This window comes from Gavialis gangeticus, unplaced genomic scaffold (genome assembly GCF_001723915.1).
Source record: "Gavialis gangeticus isolate Ggan-Ray unplaced genomic scaffold, GavGan_comp1, whole genome shotgun sequence".
NCBI lineage: Eukaryota > Metazoa > Chordata > Crocodylia > Gavialidae > Gavialis > Gavialis gangeticus.
In genome coordinates this window covers 88,962,362-88,967,860 of record NW_017729034.1, presented here as the reverse complement: position 1 = coordinate 88,967,860, position 5,499 = coordinate 88,962,362, and the positions used below count along the sequence as shown (strand labels likewise).

Sequence of the window (5,499 nt, the reverse complement as noted above, 5' to 3'; positions counted from 1 at the left end):
GCGGCGGGCTCCCGCCCTGCGCCACCCGGGCTCCCGCTGCCTCCGAGCCGCGCATTCCTGTGCGGCCGGGGCCCGGCTGGGCGGGGGCGGCGGGCGAGCCCGCAGGGAGGATGAGCCCAGCAGCCCACTGATGCCAGCATGTAAGTGCCCGCTTCCCGCGCTCGGATTCCTCTGAAGGGGCAGGGTCTTTTCCTACGCCCCCTTCCAGCTGGTGGGGAGCGAAACGGCGCCGCTCGTCCGGCGGCCGGATGCACAGGACCCCCAGCCGGTGAGCAGTCATGCACGCTCTCCAAGCCTGCCCTGTGCAGCGCGCTTTCCAGGCAAAGCCCCCACCCCCCAGCCCGGTCCCTTGAGCTGCCTCTTGCTCGGGACCCCGAGAGAAGATAGCTTGTGGTGTCGCGGCTGCCTTCCCAGCACGTCCCTCCGGAGGTAGGATCTCTCTTTTCCTTTCCCTACCGCCGCCCGCAGGGTCCTCTCCTCCTGGGCGGGCACGGACCTCGCGGCAGGGTCTGGCGGCGCCGGGGAGATCCGCCGCGAGTAGCTGGTGCGCCACAGGAGCCGGGCCCGGCCGGCAAGGTGCCGGGGCGAGAGGGAGGACAGGCGGGCAGCGACGCGAGAGTTTCGAGTCCCACCACGTCTCTTTTGTACCCCGGTCTCCTGCTCCCGTGAGCTGGGTTCTTGAGAGCAAGACGGACAGGCAGAGAGAGGGTGTGAGGAACAGACAGAGAGAGGGTGAGAGAGTGACAGAGAGACAGAGAAAGACAGAGAGAGGGTGAGACAGAAAGACTGAGTGAGAGGCAGGCAGTGAGACATACAAAGAGACAGAGACAGAGAGAGAGACTTTAAAGAGAGAGCGAGAGAACAGTTCCAACTTGATCCTAGCCACTATCTTTCATCATCTGGCCGGGCCAGCGATTTGCTCTTTGGTATTGTAACCAACTCATTCATGGGCACGTTTCCAAGTGGGCTTTTCCTTTGCTGACACGTTCATCCTAAAAATCCGCTGGAACTGGAGCCGCTGCAGCACATTTGCACATGGTGATACAGAGCCTAGGACTGGAAGCGAAGGAAAGCGCCAAGAGAAGGGGAAAAAATAGATTTCTTTTACACCTCAAGGTAAAGTAATATGGCCTAAGGAACAAATGCTGGGCTACTATACAGTGCTACAGGGGTTGTCGTGTCCAGCAGGTTAGTAGCATGCCACACCCAGAAAAAAGGGATTTTAAAGGGAAAACCAAGGTGAAGCATTTTCAATTAAAATGCACTTGGTCAGAACCTGTACTCAGGCAATAGGAAAGCATTTTCAAGTTGGATCTTTGGCTGGCTCCTCTTTAAGAAGGATGTTATATGGAGGGGCATCCTACAAAGCAAGGGTCAAGTGGCAGTGTCTAATCAGCGATTCAAGAAGTTAGCAGCTTAGGATTGTTTAAAAAGTACCATTTTGTTAGTGTACCTTAAAATAGTTGCCTTGCACTTGTTGCCTTATAACGCTGGAGTAATTAAGGATGAAAAACTTTTATTTTGTAATTTACATGAGATCTATTATGAAATTGATGTTATCTTCTGTTTAAAAATTAAACTGTCAGCAACATTTCCCTCCCTCCCCCCCTCTTAACAGTTACAGACATGCCAATGATCAAAGAATATCATGGCAATATGCCTAGGGCAAAATCCACTCCAGGGAACTGTGCCAAGGTTTTAAATAAGGAGTACGCAAAGAGATCTCACGTTTTGCAGGTCATTCATACCTAAACCATAGGTTATTGGATTATTTAGGAGTAATATGTATTTTCCCACTGAGTTTTGTGCTTCCAAAAATATGCCAATGTTGCTTTAGCTGGGTCTTGTACATACAGTGAGGGATTTGGTAGTTAGATTTAGCACCACTAGCACTAAATTGGTCTTGAACCATGGTTACGTCACCATTCCATTTATGGTTTAGATAAATTACATGACTATTTTGCTCTTTCAGACTGAATTGTGAATAAGACCATTGTCTCCTGCATCATAGGAAATGGAACTAGCTATGGGCTGGAGAGAATTTGTAGCTAGAGGGTTTAACTGACCATACCACAGAGTGCCTAATATTAATGCCTTACTGCCATTTCACACAAAATTTGTTAATGCTCTTATTAACTTTTGCAAGGCACCATTTGTTATTTCACAAAGTGTTTACAGCTGCCAGGGAATGCAGTTGTTAACAAAGTTGTAATATATAATATTATGTAATATGTAACTAAACGAAGTTACACCCAACTATAATGGGAGTACATCTACAAGAAGATTACTGATAGTAGTCAAACCCACCAGATAACACACTGTTTCAGGTTTGTTGAAATCCCACATTGATTTGCTTGGGGTTGACTGCATATGATTAGATGAAGGTAGAATCGTGTTCACTGTTCAGAAGTTTTTTTCAGTTTACAAGGCAGACCCCACTGAGCTCATGTTCCCAACTGCAGTGTTATAGACTGAACTGGTCTGCAACTCCTCTTTGAAACAGAGTTGTCATATGGATTTTTTTTTTAGGTTTTTTGCGATTTTAATATTTACTTAATTCCTTGGGAGTTTTGCTATGTTGCTATTCCAACAATGATGAATATTAAATGACAACATACAGTGCTTTTTGTTCTTTAAAATATGGATATAAATTTAGAAGGGGTTTTCTCACCACGCAAGACCATTTGCAACCATTCATATGACCCCTTTCATAAGCTATAAAAAATGTATGACTAAGATGTGTCTTAATTTGCATACTGAGTTATTCATTCAGATGCAATCACTGTTGCATACACAGTTTCTTGGACCATTTTGGGCAATTCTGGATTTTAATAAATATTAATAATCAGTAAAATCAACATTTCAATACATGCATTGATATAATGTTAACATTCAAATTTAGCAGTTACTTAGAACTTTAAATCTTTAAAGCTCTTTATAAACATTTATGGGCCTATAATTTGCCTTCAATTCTTACTGCATTTCACAACTGCTTTGTAATTAGGCAAGTCAGAAGAAATAGCTGAAATAAGTAGTTCCTTCTATGCTGAAGTCAGCTGTGGTGTAATGTCCCTAAAGATTTGTTCTTCAAACAATGATGTAGCTACATCTTGGAAGTTCTGTCAGCAGTCAAGTTTCATAGAATCAAATTTCAGTTTTGGCAGGTCCTCATATAAGGTCTCCAATACATGCAAACAAGGCATCTTCTCACTCATTGTGTTTAGCAATCTGCCAGATTTCATGCTTGGTAACATGGATTGTTAACTGTCTCCCACAGGAAACAGTTCTGATTCATGTGTTTGTATCAATGAATGGAAGTATTAAGGTGGCAAACTCCAAGAACATAGTTCTTGCTGTCCACTTCTTTGGTCAGTCTTTTATTTTGTTTCAATGAACTCTTCTTTCTTTCACCTGATATGAGAAAGTGTTTAGGAATTCACAGTATACAAGGTGTATATTCTCTATTGCCCTTAAACAATAGGGAATGTAAGTGAGAAGATAAGTATGTTAATTTTTCTTTCAAGGGAGAGAAAACATGCATTTATATCTCAAGGATATAATTGTCTGACCATTTCTTTGGGAAGAAAGGTTCTATGTTCATTCCATTTTGTCTTGTTCTTGGTTCAGATTATGCATTTCAGCCAAACTTCTGTTGTTATTTACCTGAGTTCTTGGTCTTTCTTTGCATAAATTTTTAACATGGCTGAAGATTAGCAGTTGAATTATAAATTAGCACAACTGGGCTCCAGGTTGTAGTCATTAGTACAACAACCACAATAACAATAAAAAAAATAAGTTTTAGAGTATAGTTTGGTCAGTTTCAAAGGAAGGAGAATCGTGTCTTTTAGAAGTAGGGGTGTAGAGTGTAGCCGTCTTGATCTAAGGACATAGGCACACAAGGTTCTTTGGGTAAATCCGTTATCTTTAGATCTAATACAAGATATCAGATTTACCCAAAGAACCTTGTCTGCCTTTTTAGAAGTAGGTAAACTTTAGAAGAAATGGCGTCTTGCATTTAGTGCAGAATTAGACACTAGAATTTTATTGTTTTTACAGTGTGGCATTGTACCAATGACATTCTATATGTAGCAGTTTCTCCATCTGTAAAATTGGAATAAAATGTAATTTAGTCCATGACAGCTTCAAGAGTATTAATGGTTGTAATGGCACATTGCAGATGTGCAGATACTATGCCTGGGATGCAGGCAATTACACATTTCTCTTCAGTTGAGCAAAATTGAACTGATTGTTCAACAGCCTGATAACTCTTTAAAAAGTTTATTATCAAATACAGCCCAAGAACTCAGAACTCTCCTGGTACAAATGGGAATCTGGACATCAGGTTAACGCCAATTTTACCTAATGGGTGGCTGCTGTTAAAAAATCAGTATCTAATTTATCTATAATAGCAATATCTTTCTGGATTTGGAATAATATATATCATGGTACTATTGTTTATAGTATAGACTGGTAAAGGTTGAGTTTTAAGTGTGCCACTATGTGTATGTGTTTCTGTTGCTTCAGGAGGACAGTTTTTCACCAAAGACAACTTTGAAGGTATTTGCAGATTTAAGAAAATTATTTATTGAATACTTACAGCTCCTAAAGTCTCAGCCTTCTGCTTTCAGAGATGTTGACAGGGATTTACTGAGTTGAAAGACAATAACACTGTTGTTTGATAATCTAGTTATTTTGCTGTGTCTGGCTTCCTCAAAGAGATTCTTGTATTTCAGAGTCCTGAATATGCTGCTCTTGTCTTTAACACTTGCTGTCTTTAAAGAACTAGATTAGTGATTCACAATCAGAGTGCCATGCCACCCTGAGGTGCCTTGAAATCCTTTCAAGGGTGCTGCAAGGTACCAGGCAATGTTAGCCCTGTTATTTGTGCAAACGTGATTCACCAAATGAAACCAGAGATTTCAAACAAGAATCCACCCTGTTAAAAACATTTTGATTTCTTGTGGTGTTTCTGAGTTTGCAGTAGAATATTTTACATAGTCAAAAAATGAGAGAAAACTAAGAGGCAGAATTTTCCAAGGGGTGTCTTGAATCTAGAGAGTTTGAGAACCACTGAACTAAACATTTTTGTAGTCTGATACTTATGTTGAGAATATTTCTGAGAAAAATCTTCCTAGTCACAACAGCTGATCTGCATGAAATGCCATTTACTTGGGTATGTGGTATCTGGTCTAGGGGCTTGGTTTAAAGAACTATTACTTTCTAAATTGTAGTATTAGTTGTGGGTTTTACCCAGTATTTTGTTTTGCTGCACTCTTTTAGGCTTGATTGGGCACATCTACATGTTCATTAATGCACTTTTGCAAATGCACATTAAATTTAATACCTGTGGGCACCTATACACTAGCATGGAGGCTCCTCCAATGCACTGGAATTCCAGCGCATTGGAGCAGACTCATTTAATCGAGTCTGTTGGATCATGGCAGTTACTGCGCTCCAGCATCTTCCTGCATCCTGTGTATCAGAGTCCCCGTGCTTAAA

At 41.6% G+C, this 5,499-nt stretch overlaps 1 protein-coding gene across 4 annotated transcripts in view; it reads left to right on the top strand.

Moving 5' to 3' along the window:
- Nucleotides 1-83: 83 nt before the first annotated feature.
- ADGRG6 (adhesion G protein-coupled receptor G6) overlaps nucleotides 84-5,499 on the top strand; it is a 204,163-nt gene continuing 198,747 nt past the window's right edge. For 3 of the 4 annotated variants that reach the window (XM_019527073.1, XM_019527070.1, XM_019527074.1), the window contains exon 1: nucleotides 841-1,116. The gene's annotated coding sequence lies outside the window, so the exon portion shown is untranslated. Of the gene's footprint in view, nucleotides 430-840; nucleotides 1,117-5,499 lie in introns of those variants that run through there. The other variant, XM_019527071.1, reaches the window with a different exon arrangement.